Here is a 15,558-nt window from a genome sequence, read left to right on the forward strand (position 1 = left end):
AAAAAAAATTTATTCTAAAGATAGTTTACTGCTATATTTAGAATATAGAAATTCTCATAAGAACTAACAAGACTTCATGGCAGAGCCAGAAGCTGAGTTTTTAACATGGAGATATTCTCACTACTTTTCTTTTGTCGAGCACAAAGAAAAGAACATTTTAGTTAAATGTAATTTGTGTCTTGGATCAAAGATTGTCACACACACACTAGGTGTGGCGAAATGATTCTCTGCATTTGACCCATCATCCTTGATCACCCCCTGGGAGGTGAGGGGAGATGTGAGCCGCAGTGGTGACCGCACCCGGGAATACTGCCCAAAACAGCAATTCAAATCTGCTGAAACAACTACAAAAGCAACATGCTTCGACAAAGCTAGTAAAGACAGACACAGACTCCGATGTCACTTCAGCTCCACTTAAGGATTTGAACGGAGGGACTGCTAGCCAGGACAACATTGTTAGAGCCATTGCAGCGTATGTGCTAGAGACATGCAGGCTATTTCTACAGTGGAGTCACCCGCTTTCAGGCAGCTAATTAGCATGATACCAGCGTTAAACAGCAAATGGCACGGAAAACATGTTCCAAGTACCTGGACAGTGAGTACATAAACATGGAAAGCAAGCTAAAGAAAACACTCCAAACTCTGCCTGTGCTCATCATTCATCATTGAAGGTATACACACTCTGTCAATTCCCTTATATACTCTTTCATTCTAGACTTCTAGAGTGGTTGATTATCACATCACTCTAAACGTATAGACTATAAAGTTCACAAACATCCTAGTGGGCCAGGCCAATCTTTCCTTTTCTCTAAACTACGTTTGTAAAACTGGGGAAATGCGTAGAGTGTTCTGGGCTTCAGTACAGTGTTGATCTCATGAAGACATGATTTTATTTTGGAATTTCTGGAGAGAAAAAAAATGCCTGCCATTTGTGTATGTCATGTGTGCCTTCCTTAGGTGAAGCCAGGTTTGTGTATGTCATGTGTGCCTTCCTTAGGTGAAGCCAGCTTTGTGTATGTCATGTGTGCCTTCCTTAGGTGAAAGCCAGCTTTGTGTATGTCACGTGTGCCTTCCTTAGGTGAAGCCAGGTTTGTGTATGTCATGTGTGCCTTCCTTAGGTGAAGCCAGGTTTGTGTATGTCATGTGTGCCTTCCTTAGGTGAAGCCAGGTTTGTGTATGTCATGTGTGCCTTCCTTAGGTGAAGCCAGGTTTGTGTATGTCATGTGTGCCTTCCTTAGGTGAAACCAGGTTTGTGTATGTCACGTGTGCCTTCCTTAGGTGAAGCCAGGTTTGTGTATGTCATGTGTGCCTTCCTTAGGTGAAGCCAGGTTTGTGTATGTCATGTGTGCCTTCCTTAGGTGAAGCCAGGTTTGTGTATGTCATGTGTGCCTTCCTTAGGTGAAGCCAGGTTTGTGTATGTCATGTGTGCCTTCCTTAGGTGAAACCAGGTTTGTGTATGTCACGTGTGCCTTCCTTAGGTGAAGCCAGGTTTGTGTATGTCATGTGTGCCTTCCTTAGGTGAAGCCAGGTTTGTGTATGTCATGTGTGCCTTCCTTAGGTGAAGCCAGGTTTGTGTATGTCATGTGTGCCTTCCTTAGGTGAAGCCAGGTTTGTGTATGTCATGTGTGCCTTCCTTAGGTGAAGCCAGGTTTGTGTATGTCATGTGTGCCTTCCTTAGGTGAAGCCAGGTTTGTGTATGTCATGTGTGCCTTCCTTAGGTGAAGCCAGGTTTGTGTATGTCATGTGTGCCTTCCTTAGGTGAAGCCAGGTTTGTGTATGTCATGTGTGCCTTCCTTAGGTGAAGCCAGGTTTGTGTATGTCATGTGTGCCTTCCTTAGGTGAAGCCAGGTTTGTGTATGTCATGTGTGCCTTCCTTAGGTGAAGCCAGCTTTGTGTATGTCATGTGTGCCTTCCTTAGGTGAAGCCAGCTTTGTGTATGTTCACGTTGTGCCTTCCTTAGGTGAAGCCAGGTTTGTGTATGTCACGTGTGCCTTCCTTAGGTGAAGCCAGGTTTGTGTATGTCATGTGTGCCTTCCTTAGGTGAAGCCAGGTTTGTGTATGTCATGTGTGCCTTCCTTAGGTGAAGCCAGGCTTTGTGTATGTCATGTGTGCCTTCCTTAGGTGAAACCAGGCTTTGTGTATGTCACGTGTGCCTTCCTTAGGTGAAGCCAGGTTTGTGTATGTCATGTGTGCCTTCCTTAGGTGAAGCCAGGTTTGTGTATGTCATGTGTGCCTTCCTTAGGTGAAGCCAGGTTTGTGTATGTCATGTGTGCCTTCCTTAGGTGAAGCCAGGTTTGTGTATGTCATGTGTGCCTTCCTTAGGTGAAACCAGGTTTGTGTATGTCACGTGTGCCTTCCTTAGGTGAAGCCAGGTTTGTGTATGTCATGTGTGCCTTCCTTAGGTGAAGCCAGGTTTGTGTATGTCATGTGTGCCTTCCTTAGGTGAAGCCAGGTTTGTGTATGTCATGTGTGCCTTCCTTAGGTGAAGCCAGGTTTGTGTATGTCATGTGTGCCTTCCTTAGGTGAAGCCAGGTTTGTGTATGTCATGTGTGCCTTCCTTAGGTGAAGCCAGGTTTGTGTATGTCATGTGTGCCTTCCTTAGTTGAAGCCAGGTTTGTGTATGTCATGTGTGCCTTCCTTAGGTGAAGCCAGGTTTGTGTATGTCATGTGTGCCTTCCTTAGGTGAAGCCAGGTTTGTGTATGTCATGTGTGCCTTCCTTAGGTGAAGCCAGGTTTGTGTATGTCATGTGTGCCTTCCTTAGGTGAAACCAGGTTTGTGTATGTCATGTGTGCCTTCCTTAGGTGAAGCCAGGTTTGTGTATGTCATGTGTGCCTTCCTTAGGTGAAGCCAGGTTTGTGTATGTCATGTGTGCCTTCCCTTAGGTGAAGCCAGGTTTGTGTATGTCATGTGTGCCTTCCTTAGGTGAAGCCAGGTTTGTGTATGTCATGTGTGCCTTCCTTAGGTGAAGCCAGGTTTGTGTATGTCATGTGTGCCTTCCTTAGGTGAAGCCAGGTTTGTGTATGTCATGTGTGCCTTCCTTAGGTGAAGCCAGCTTTGTGTATGTCACGTGTGCCTTCCTTAGGTGAAGCCAGGTTTGTGTATGTCATGTGTGCCTTCCTTAGGGTGAAGCCAGGTTTGTGTATGTCATGTGTGCCTTCCTTAGGTGAAGCCAGGTTTGTGTATGTCATGTGTGCCTTCCTTAGGTGAAGCCAGGTTTGTGTATGTCATGTGTGCCTTCCTTAGGTGAAACCAGGTTTGTGTATGTCATGTGTGCCTTCCTTAGGTGAAGCCAGGTTTGTGTATGTCATGTGTGCCTTCCTTAGGTGAAGCCAGGTTTGTGTATGTCATGTGTGCCTTCCTTAGGTGAAGCCAGGTTTGTGTATGTCATGTGTGCCTTCCTTAGGTGAAGCCAGGTTTGTGTATGTCATGTGTGCCTTCCTTAGGTGAAACCAGGTTTGTGTATGTCACGTGTGCCTTCCTTAGGTGAGCCAGGTTTGTGTATGTCATGTGTGCCTTCCTTAGGTGAAGCCAGGTTTGTGTATGTCATGTGTGCCTTCCTTAGGTGAAGCCAGGTTTGTGTATGTCATGTGTGCCTTCCTTAGGTGAAGCCAGGTTTGTGTATGTCATGTGTGCCTTCCTTAGGTGAAACCAGGTTTGTGTATGTCATGTGTGCCTTCCTTAGGTGAAACCAGGTTTGTGTATGTCATGTGTGCCTTCCTTAGGTGAAGCCAGGTTAGTGTATGTCCATGTGTGCCTTCCTTAGGTGAAGCCAGGTTTGTGTATGTCATGTGTGCCTTCCTTAGCTGAAGCCAGGTTAGTGTATGTCATGTGTGCCTTCCTTAGGTGAAGCCAGGTTTGTGTATGTCATGTGTGCCTTCCTTAGGTGAAGCCAGGTTTGTGTATGTCATGTGTGCCTTCCTTAGGTGAAGCCAGGTTTGTGTATGTCATGTGTGCCTTCCTTAGGTGAAGCCAGCTTTGTGTATGTCACGTGTGCCTTCCTTAGGTGAAGCCAGGTTTGTGTATGTCACGTGTGCCTTCCTTAGGTGAAGCCAGGTTTGTGTATGTCATGTGTGCCTTCCTTAGGTGAAGCCAGGTTTGTGTATGTCATGTGTGCCTTCCTTAGGTGAAGCCAGGTTTGTGTATGTCATGTGTGCCTTCCTTAGGTGAAACCAGGTTTGTGTATGTCACGTGTGCCTTCCTTAGGTGAAGCCAGGTTTGTGTATGTCATGTGTGCCTTCCTTAGGTGAAGCCAGGTTTGTGTATGTCATGTGTGCCTTCCTTAGGTGAAGCCAGGTTTGTGTATGTCATGTGTGCCTTCCTTAGGTGAAGCCAGGTTTGTGTATGTCATGTGTGCCTTCCTTAGGTGAAACCAGGTTTGTGTATGTCACGTGTGCCTTCCTTAGGTGAAGCCAGGTTTGTGTATGTCATGTGTGCCTTCCTTAGGTGAAGCCAGGTTTGTGTATGTCATGTGTGCCTTCCTTAGGTAAAGCCAGGTTTGTGTATGTCATGTGTGCCTTCCTTAGGTGAAGCCAGGTTTGTGTATGTCATGTGTGCCTTCCTTAGGTGAAACCAGGTTTGTGTATGTCATGTGTGCCTTCCTTAGGTGAAACCAGGTTTGTGTATGTCATGTGTGCCTTCCTTAGGTGAAGCCAGGTTAGTGTATGTCATGTGTGCCTTCCTTAGGTGAAGCCAGGTTTGTGTATGTCATGTGTGCCTTCCTTAGCTGAAGCCAGGTTAGTGTATGTCATGTGTGCCTTCCTTAGGTGAAGCCAGGTTTGTGTATGTCATGTGTGCCTTCCTTAGGTGAAGCCAGGTTTGTGTATGTCATGTGTGCCTTCCTTAGGTGAAGCCAGGTTTGTGTATGTCATGTGTGCCTTCCTTAGGTGAAGCCAGCTTTGTGTATGTCATGTGTGCCTTCCTTAGGTGAAGCCAGGTTTGTGTATGTCATGTGTGCCTTCCTTAGGTGAAACCAGGTTTGTGTATGTCACGTGTGCCTTCCTTAGGTGAAGCCAGGTTTGTGTATGTCATGTGTGCCTTCCTTAGGTGAAGCCAGGTTTGTGTATGTCATGTGTGCCTTCCTTAGGTGAAACCAGGTTTGTGTATGTCATGTGTGCCTTCCTTAGGTGAAGCCAGGTTTGTGTATGTCATGTGTGCCTTCCTTAGGTGAAGCCAGGTTTGTGTATGTCATGTGTGCCTTCCTTAGGTGAAGCCAGGTTAGTGTATGTCATGTGTGCCTTCCTTAGGTGAAGCCAGGTTTGTGTATGTCATGTGTGCCTTCCTTAGGTGAAGCCAGGTTTGTGTATGTCATGTGTGCCTTCCTTAGGTGAAGCCAGGTTTGTGTATGTCATGTGTGCCTTCCTTAGGTGAACCAGGTTTGTGTATGTCACGTGTGCCTTCCTTAGGTGAAGCCAGGTTTGTGTATGTCATGTGTGCCTTCCTTAGGTGAAGCCAGGTTTGTGTATGTCATGTGTGCCTTCCTTAGGTGAAGCCAGGTTTGTGTATGTCATGTGTGCCTTCCTTAGGTGAAGCCAGGCTTTGTGTATGTCACGTGTGCCTTCCTTAGGTGAAGCCAGGTTTGTGTATGTCACGTGTGCCTTCCTTAGGTGAAGCCAGGTTTGTGTATGTCATGTGTGCCTTCCTTAGGTGAAGCCAGGTTTGTGTATGTCATGTGTGCCTTCCTTAGGTGAAGCCAGGTTTGTGTATGTCATGTGTGCCTTCCTTAGGTGAAGCCAGGTTTGTGTATGTCATGTGTGCCTTCCTTAGGTGAAGCCAGGTTTGTGTATGTCATGTGTGCCTTCCTTAGGTGAAGCCAGGTTTGTGTATGTCATGTGTGCCTTCCTTAGGTGAAGCCAGGTTTGTGTATGTCACGTGTGCCTTCCTTAGGTGAAGCCAGGTTTGTGTATGTCATGTGTGCCTTCCTTAGGTGAAGCCAGGTTTGTGTATGTCATGTGTGCCTTCCTTAGGTGAAGCCAGGTTTGTGTATGTCATGTGTGCCTTCCTTAGGTGAAGCCAGGTTTGTGTATGTCATGTGTGCCTTCCTTAGGTGAAGCCAGGTTTGTGTATGTCATGTGTGCCTTCCTTAGGTGAAGCCAGGTTTGTGTATGTCATGTGTGCCTTCCTTAGGTGAAGCCAGGTTTGTGTATGTCATGGTGCCTTCCTTAGGTGAAGCCAGGTTTGTGTATGTCATGTGTGCCTTCCTTAGGTGAAGCAGGTTTGTGTATGTCATGTGTGCCTTCCTTAGGTGAAGCCAGGTTTGTGTATGTCATGTGTGCCTTCCTTAGGTGAAGCCAGGTTTGTGTATGTCATGTGTGCCTTCCTTAGGTGAAGCCAGGTTTGTGTATGTCAACTGTGTGCCTTCCTTAGGTGAAGCCAGGTTTGTGTATGTCATGTGTGCCTTCCTTAGGTGAAGCCAGGTTTGTGTATGTCATGTGTGCCTTCCTTAGGTGAAGCCAGGTTTGTGTATGTCATGTGTGCCTTCCTTAGGTGAAGCCAGGTTTGTGTATGTCAAGTGTGCCTTCCTTAGGTGAAGCCAGGTTTGTGTATGTCATGTGTGCCTTCCTTAGGTGAAGCCAGGTTTGTGTATGTCATGTGTGCCTTCCTTAGGTGAAGCCAGGTTTGTGTATGTCATGTGTGCCTTCCTTAGGTGAAGCCAGGTTTGTGTATGTCATGTGTGCCTTCCTTAGGTGAAGCCAGGTTTGTGTATGTCATGTGTGCCTTCCTTAGGTGAAGCCAGGTTTGTGTATGTCATGTGTGCCTTCCTTAGGTGAAGCCAGGTTTGTGTATGTCATGTGTGCCTTCCTTAGGTGAAGCCAGGTTTGTGTATGTCATGTGTGCCTTCCTTAGGTGAAGCCAGGTTTGTGTATGTCATGTGTGCCTTCCTTAGGTGAAGCCAGGTTTGTGTATGTCATGTGTGCCTTCCTTAGGTGAAGCCAGGTTTGTGTATGTCATGTGTGCCTTCCTTAGGTGAAGCCAGGTTTGTGTATGTCATGTGTGCCTTCCTTAGGTGAAGCCAGGTTTGTGTATGTCAAGTGTGCCTTCCTTAGGTGAAGCCAGGTTTGTGTATGTCATGTGTGCCTTCCTTAGGTGAAGCCAGGTTTGTGTATGTCATGTGTGCCTTCCTTAGGTGAAGCCAGGTTTGTGTATGTCATGTGTGCCTTCCTTAGGTGAAGCCAGGTTTGTGTATGTCATGTGTGCCTTCCTTAGGTGAAGCCAGGTTTGTGTATGTCATGTGTGCCTTCCTTAGGTGAAGCCAGGTTTGTGTATGTCATGTGTGCCTTCCTTAGGTGAAGCCAGGTTTGTGTATGTCATGTGTGCCTTCCTTAGGTGAAGCCAGGTTTGTGTATGTCATGTGTGCCTTCCTTAGGTGAAAGCCAGGTTTGTGTATGTCATGTGTGCCTTCCTTAGGTGAAGCCAGGTTTGTGTATGTCATGTGTGCCTTCCTTAGGTGAAGCCAGGTTGTGTATGTGTGCCTTCCTTAGGTGAGCCAGGTTTGTGTATGTCATGTGTGCCTTCCTTAGGTGAAGCCAGGTTTGTGTATGTCATGTGTGCCTTCCTTAGGTGAAGCCAGGTTTGTGTATGTCATGTGTGCCTTCCTTAGGTGAAGCCAGGTTTGTGTATGTCATGTGTGCCTTCCTTAGGTGAAGCCAGGTTTGTGTATGTCATGTGTGCCTTCCTTAGGTGAAGCAGGTTTGTGTATGTCATGTGTGCCTTCCTTAGGTGAAGCCAGGTTTGTGTATGTCATGTGTGCCTTCCTTAGGTGAAGCCAGGTTTGTGTATGTCATGTGTGCCTTCCTTAGGTGAAGCCAGGTTTGTGTATGTCATGTGTGCCTTCCTTAGGTGAAGCCAGGTTTGTGTATGTCATGTGTGCCTTCCTTAGGTGAAGCCAGGTTTGTGTATGTCATGTGTGCCTTCCTTAGGTGAAGCCAGGTTGTGTATGTCATGTGTGCCTTCCTTAGGTGAAGCCAGGTTTGTGTATGTCATGTGTGCCTTCCTTAGGTGAAGCCAGGTTTGTGTATGTCATGTGTGCCTTCCTTAGGTGAAGCCAGGTTTGTGTATGTCATGTGTGCCTTCCTTAGGTGAAGCCAGGTTTGTGTATGTCATGTGTGCCTTCCTTAGGTGAAGCCAGGTTTGTGTATGTCATGTGTGCCTTCCTTAGGTGAAGCCAGGTTTGTGTATGTCATGTGTGCCTTCCTTAGGTGAAGCCAGGTTTGTGTATGTCATGTGTGCCTTCCTTAGGTGAAGCCAGGTTTGTGTATGTCATGTGTGCCTTCCTTAGGTTGAAGCCAGGTTTGTGTATGTCATGTGTGCCTTCCTTAGGTGAAGCCAGGTTGTGTATGTCATGTGTGCCTTCCTTAGGTGAAGCCAGGTTTGTGTATGTCATGTGTGCCTTCCTTAGGTGAAGCCAGGTTTGTGTATGTCATGTGTGCCTTCCTTAGGTGAAGCCAGGTTTGTGTATGTCATTGTGTGCCTTCCTTAGGTGAAGCCAGGTTTGTGTATGTCATGTGTGCCTTCCTTAGGTGAAGCCAGGTTTGTGTATGTCATGTGTGCCTTCCTTAGGTGAAGCCAGGTTTGTGTATGTCATGTGTGCCTTCCTTAGGTGAAGCCAGGTTTGTGTATGTCATGTGTGCCTTCCTTAGGTGAAGCCAGGTTTGTGTATGTCATGTGTGCCTTCCTTAGGTGAAGCCAGGTTTGTGTATGTCATGTGTGCCTTCCTTAGGTGAAGCCAGGTTTGTGTATGTCATGTGTGCCTTCCTTAGGTGAAGCCAGGTTTGTGTATGTCATGTGTGCCTTCCTTAGGTGAAGCCAGGTTTGTGTATGTCATGTGTGCCTTCCTTAGGTGAAGCCAGGTTTGTGTATGTCATGTGTGCCTTCCTTAGGTGAAGCCAGGTTTGTGTATGTCATGTGTGCCTTCCTTAGGTGAAGCCAGGTTTGTGTATGTCATGTGTGCCTTCCTTAGGTGAAGCCAGGTTTGTGTATGTCATGTGTGCCTTCCTTAGGTGAAGCCAGGTTTGTGTATGTCATGTGTGCCTTCCTTAGGTGAAGCCAGGTTTGTGTATGTCATGTGTGCCTTCCTTAGGTGAAGCCAGGTTTGTGTATGTCATGTGTGCCCTTCCTTAGGTGAAGCCAGGTTTGTGTATGTCATGTGCCTTCCTTAGGTGAAGCCAGGTTTGTGTATGTCATGTGTGCCTTCCTTAGGTGAAGCCAGGTTTGTGTATGTCATGTGTGCCTTCCTTAGGTGAAGCCAGGTTTGTGTATGTCATGTGTGCCTTCCTTAGGTGAAGCCAGGTTTGTGTATGTCATGTGTGCCTTCCTTAGGTGAAGCCAGGTTTGTGTATGTCATGTGTGCCTTCCTTAGGTGAAGCCAGGTTTTGTGTATGTCATGTGTGCCTTCCTTAGGTGAAGCCAGGTTTGTGTATGTCATGTGTGCCTTCCCTTAGGTGAAGCCAGGTTTGTGTATGTCATGTGTGCCTTCCTTAGGTGAAGCCAGGTTTGTGTATGTCCACGTGTGCCTTCCTTAGGTGAAGCCAGGTTTGTGTATGTCATGTGTGCCTTCCTTAGGTGAAGCCAGGTTTGTGTATGTCATGTGTGCCTTCCTTAGGTGAAGCCAGGTTTGTGTATGTCATGTGTGCCTTCCTTAGGTGAAGCCAGGTTTGTGTATGTCATGTGTGCCTTCCTTAGGTGAACCAGGTTTGTGTATGTCACGTGTGCCTTCCTTAGGTGAAGCCAGGTTTGTGTATGTCATGTGTGCCTTCCTTAGGTGAAGCCCAGGTTTGTGTATGTCATGTGTGCCTTCCTTAGGTGAAGCCAGGTTTGTGTATGTCATGTGTGCCTTCCTTAGGTGAAGCCCAGGTTTGTGTATGTCATGTGTGCCTTCCTTAGGTGAAACCAGGTTTGTGTATGTCATGTGTGCCTTCCTTAGGTGAAGCCAGGTTTGTGTATGTCATGTGTGCCTTCCTTAGGTGAAGCCAGGTTTGTGTATGTCATGTGTGCCTTCCTTAGGTGAAGCCAGGTTTGTGTATGTCATGTGTGCCTTCCTTAGGTGAAGCCAGGTTTGTGTATGTCATGTGTGCCTTCCTTAGGTGAAGCCAGGTTTGTGTATGTCATGTGTGCCTTCCTTAGGTGAAGCCAGGTTGTGTATGTCATGTGTGCCTTCCTTAGGTGAAGCCAGGTTTGTGTATGTCATGTGTGCCTTCCTTAGGTGAAGCCAGGTTTGTGTATGTCATGTGTGCCTTCCTTAGGTGAAGCCAGGTTTGTGTATGTCATGTGTGCCTTCCTTAGGTGAAGCCAGGTTTGTGTATGTCATGTGTGCCTTCCTTAGGTGAAGCCAGGTTTGTGTATGTCATGTGTGCCTTCCTTAGGTGAAGCCAGGTTTGTGTATGTCATGTGTGCCTTCCTTAGGTGAAGCCAGGTTTGTGTATGTCATGTGTGCCTTCCTTAGGTGAAGCCAGGTTTGTGTATGTCATGTGTGCCTTCCTTAGGTGAAGCCAGGTTTGTGTATGTCATGTGTGCCTTCTTAGGTGAAGCCAGGTTAGTGTATGTCATGTGTGCCTTCCTTAGGTGAAGCCAGGTTTGTGTATGTCATGTGTGCCTTCCTTAGGTGAAGCCAGGTTTGTGTATGTCATGTGTGCCTTCCTTAGGTGAAGCCAGGTTTGTGTATGTCATGTGTGCCTTCCTTAGGTGAACCAGGTTTGTGTATGTCACGTGTGCCTTCCTTAGGTGAAGCCAGGTTTGTGTATGTCATGTGTGCCTTCCTTAGGTGAAGCCAGGTTTGTGTATGTCATGTGTGCCTTCCTTAGGTGAAGCCAGGTTTGTGTATGTCATGTGTGCCTTCCTTAGGTGAAGCCAGCTTTGTGTATGTCACGTGTGCCTTCCTTAGGTGAAGCCAGGTTTGTGTATGTCACGTGTGCCTTCCTTAGGTGAAGCCAGGCTTTGTGTATGTCATGTGTGCCTTCCTTAGGTGAAGCCAGGTTTGTGTATGTCATGTGTGCCTTCCTTAGGTGAAGCCAGGTTTGTGTATGTCATGTGTGCCTTCCTTAGGTGAAGCCAGGTTTGTGTATGTCATGTGTGCCTTCCTTAGGTGAAGCCAGGTTTGTGTATGTCATGTGTGCCTTCCTTAGGTGAAGCCAGGTTTGTGTATGTCATGTGTGCCTTCCTTAGGTGAAACCAGGTTTGTGTATGTCACATGTGCCTTCCTTAGGTGAAGCCAGGTTTGTGTATGTCATGTGTGCCTTCCTTAGGTGAAGCCAGGTTTGTGTATGTCATGTGTGCCTTCCTTAGGTGAAGCCAGGTTTGTGTATGTCATGTGTGCCTTCCTTAGGTGAAGCCAGGTTTGTGTATGTCATGTGTGCCTTCCTTAGGTGAAGCCAGGTTTGTGTATGTCAATGTGTGCCTTCCTTAGGTGAAGCCAGGTTTGTGTATGTCATGTGTGCCTTCCTTAGGTGAAGCCAGGTTTGTGTATGTCATGTGTGCCTTCCTTAGGTGAAGCCAGGTTTGTGTATGTCATGTGTGCCTTCCTTAGGTGAAGCCAGGTTTGTGTATGTCATGTGTGCCTTCCTTAGGTGAAGCCAGGTTTGTGTATGTCATGTGTGCCTTCCTTAGGTGAAGCCAGCTTTGTGTATGTCATGTGTGCCTTCCTTAGGTGAAGCCAGCTTTGTGTATGTCACGTGTGCCTTCCTTAGGTGAAGCCAGGTTTGTGTATGTCATGTGTGCCTTCCTTAGGTGAAGCCAGGTTTGTGTATGTCATGTGTGCCTTCCTTAGGTGAAGCCAGGTTTGTGTATGTCATGTGTGCCTTCCTTAGTGAAGCCAGGTTTGTGTATGTCATGTGTGCCTTCCTTAGGTGAAACCAGGTTTGTGTATGTCACGTGTGCCTTCCTTAGGTGAAGCCAGGTTTGTGTATGTCATGTGTGCCTTCCTTAGGTGAAGCCAGGTTTGTGTATGTCATGTGTGCCTTCCTTAGGTGAAGCCAGGTTTGTGTATGTCATGTGTGCCTTCCTTAGGTGAAGCCAGGTTTGTGTATGTCATGTGTGCCTTCCTTAGGTGAAACCAGGTTTGTGTATGTCACGTGTGCCTTCCTTAGGTGAAGCCAGGTTTGTGTATGTCATGTGTGCCTTCCTTAGGTGAAGCCAGGTTTGTGTATGTCATGTGTGCCTTCCTTAGGTGAAGCCAGGTTTGTGTATGTCATGTGTGCCTTCCTTAGGTGAAGCCAGGTTTGTGTATGTCATGTGTGCCTTCCTTAGGTGAAGCCAGGTTTGTGTATGTCATGTGTGCCTTCCTTAGGTGAAGCCAGGTTTGTGTATGTCATGTGTGCCTTCCTTAGGTGAAGCCAGGTTTGTGTATGTCATGTGTGCCTTCCTTAGGTGAAGCCAGGTTTGTGTATGTCATGTGTGCCTTCCTTAGGTGAAGCCAGGTTTGTGTATGTCATGTGTGCCTTCCTTAGGTGAAGCCAGGTTTGTGTATGTCATGTGTGCCTTCCTTAGGTGAAACCAGGTTTGTGTATGTCATGTGTGCCTTCCTTAGTTGAAGCCAGGTTTGTGTATGTCATGTGTGCCTTCCTTAGGTGAAGCCAGGTTTGTGTATGTCATGTGTGCCTTCCTTAGGTGAAGCCAGGTTAGTGTATGTCATGTGTGCCTTCCTTAGGTGAAGCCAGGTTTGTGTATGTCATGTGTGCCTTCCTTAGGTGAAGCCAGGTTTGTGTATGTCATGTGTGCCTTCCTTAGGTGAAGCCAGGTTTGTGTATGTCATGTGTGCCTTCCTTAGGTGAAGCCAGCTTTGTGTATGTCACGTGTGCCTTCCTTAGGTGAAGCCAGGTTTGTGTATGTCATGTGTGCCTTCCTTAGGTGAAGCCAGGTTTGTGTATGTCATGTGTGCCTTCCTTAGGTGAAGCCAGGTTTGTGTATGTCATGTGTGCCTTCCTTAGGTGAAGCCAGGTTTGTGTATGTCATGTGTGCCTTCCTTAGGTGAAACCAGGTTTGTGTATGTCATGTGTGCCTTCCTTAGGTGAAGCCAGGTTTGTGTATGTCATGTGTGCCTTCCTTAGGTGAAGCCAGGTTTGTGTATGTCATGTGTGCCTTCCTTAGGTGAAGCCAGGTTTGTGTATGTCATGTGTGCCTTCCTTAGGTGAAGCCAGGTTTGTGTATGTCATGTGTGCCTTCCTTAGGTGAAACCAGGTTTGTGTATGTCACGTGTGCCTTCCTTAGGTGAAGCCAGGTTTGTGTATGTCATGTGTGCCTTCCTTAGGTGAAGCCAGGTTTGTGTATGTCATGTGTGCCTTCCTTAGGTGAAGCCAGGTTTGTGTATGTCATGTGTGCCTTCCTTAGGTGAAGCCAGGTTTGTGTATGTCATGTGTGCCTTCCTTAGGTGAAACCAGGTTTGTGTATGTCATGTGTGCCTTCCTTAGGTGAAACCAGGTTTGTGTATGTCATGTGTGCCTTCCTTAGGTGAAGCCAGGTTATGTATGTCATGTGTGCCTTCCTTAGGTGAAGCCAGGTTTGTGTATGTCATGTGTGCCTTCCTTAGCTGAAGCCAGGTTAGTGTATGTCATGTGTGCCTTCCTTAGGTGAAGCCAGGTTTGTGTATGTCATGTGTGCCTTCCTTAGGTGAAGCCAGGTTTGTGTATGTCATGTGTGCCTTCCTTAGGTGAAGCCAGGTTTGTGTATGTCATGTGTGCCTTCCTTAGTGAAGCCAGCTTTGTGTATGTCACGTGTGCCTTCCTTAGGTGAAGCCAGGTTTGTGTATGTCACGTGTGCCTTCCTTAGGTGAAGCCAGGTTTGTGTATGTCATGTGTGCCTTCCTTAGGTGAAGCCAGGTTTGTGTATGTCATGTGTGCCTTCCTTAGGTGAAGCCAGGTTTGTGTATGTCATGTGTGCCTTCCTTAGGTGAAACCAGGTTTGTGTATGTCACGTGTGCCTTCCTTAGGTGAAGCCAGGTTTGTGTATGTCATGTGTGCCTTCCTTAGGTGAAGCCAGGTTTGTGTATGTCATGTGTGCCTTCCTTAGGTGAAGCCAGGTTTGTGTATGTCATGTGTGCCTTCCTTAGGTGAAGCCAGGTTTGTGTATGTCACGTGTGCCTTCCTTAGGTGAAGCCAGGTTTGTGTATGTCATGTGTGCCTTCCTTAGGTGAAGCCAGGTTTGTGTATGTCATGTGTGCCTTCCTTAGGTGAAACCAGGTTTGTGTATGTCACGTGTGCCTTCCTTAGGTGAAGCCAGGTTTGTGTATGTCATGTGTGCCTTCCTTAGGTGAAGCCAGGTTTGTGTATGTCATGTGTGCCTTCCTTAGGTAAAGCCAGGTTTGTGTATGTCATGTGTGCCTTCCTTAGGTGAAGCCAGGTTTGTGTATGTCATGTGTGCCTTCCTTAGGTGAAACCAGGTTTGGTGTATGTCATGTGTGCCTTCCTTAGGTGAAACCAGGTTTGTGTATGTCATGTGTGCCTTCCTTAGGTGAAGCCAGGTTAGTGTATGTCATGTGTGCCTTCCTTAGGTGAAGCCAGGTTTGTGTATGTCATGTGTGCCTTCCTTAGCTGAAGCCAGGTTAGTGTATGTCATGTGTGCCTTCCTTAGGTGAAGCCAGGTTTGTGTATGTCATGTGTGCCTTCCTTAGGTGAAGCCAGGTTTGTGTATGTCATGTGTGCCTTCCTTAGGTGAAGCCAGGTTTGTGTATGTCATGTGTGCCTTCCTTAGGTGAAGCCAGCTTTGTGTATGTCATGTGTGCCTTCCTTAGGTGAAGCCAGGTTTGTGTATGTCATGTGTGCCTTCCTTAGGTGAAGCCAGGTTTGTGTATGTCACGTGTGCCTTCCTTAGGTGAAGCCAGGTTTGTGTATGTCATGTGTGCCTTCCTTAGGTGAAGCCAGGTTTGTGTATGTCATGTGTGCCTTCCTTAGGTGAAGCCAGGTTTGTGTATGTCATGTGTGCCTTCCTTAGGTGAAACCAGGTTTGTGTATGTCACGTGTGCCTTCCTTAGGTGAAGCCAGGTTTGTGTATGTTCATGTGTGCCTTCCTTAGGTGAAGCCAGGTTTGTGTATGTCATGTGTGCCTTCCTTAGGTGAAACCAGGTTTGTGTATGTCATGTGTGCCTTCCTTAGGTGAAGCCAGGTTTGTGTATGTCATGTGTGCCTTCCTTAGGTGAAGCCAGGTTTGTGTATGTCATGTGTGCCTTCCTTAGGTGAAGCCAGGTTAGTGTATGTCATGTGTGCCTTCCTTAGGTGAAGCCAGGTTTGTGTATGTCATGTGTGCCTTCCTTAGGTGAAGCCAGGTTTGTGTATGTCATGTGTGCCTTCCTTAGGTGAAGCCAGGTTTGTGTATGTCATGTGTGCCTTCCTTAGGTGAAACCAGGTTTGTGTATGTCACGTGTGCCTTCCTTAGGTGAAGCCAGGTTTGTGTATGTCATGTGTGCCTTCCTTAGGTGAAGCCAGGTTTGTGTATGTCATGTGTGCCTTCCTTAGGTGAAGCCAGGTTTGTGTATGTCATGTGTGCCTTCCTTAGGTGAAGCCAGCTTTGTGTATGTCACGTGTGCCTTCCTTAGGTGAAGCCAGGTTTGTGTATGTCACGTGAGCCTTCCTTAG

At 47.1% G+C, this 15,558-nt stretch overlaps 1 protein-coding gene across 1 annotated transcript in view; it reads right to left on the reverse strand.

Annotated features, from left to right (window-relative positions):
• The window catches only part of LOC133636330 (zinc finger protein 25-like), a 1,044,419-nt gene that overhangs the window by 493,405 nt on the left and 535,456 nt on the right, over nucleotides 1-15,558 (reverse strand). The window lies entirely within an intron of this gene.

The sequence above is a fragment of the Entelurus aequoreus genome, linkage group LG20 (assembly GCF_033978785.1).
Source record: "Entelurus aequoreus isolate RoL-2023_Sb linkage group LG20, RoL_Eaeq_v1.1, whole genome shotgun sequence".
NCBI classification, from domain to species: Eukaryota; Metazoa; Chordata; class Actinopteri; order Syngnathiformes; family Syngnathidae; genus Entelurus; species Entelurus aequoreus.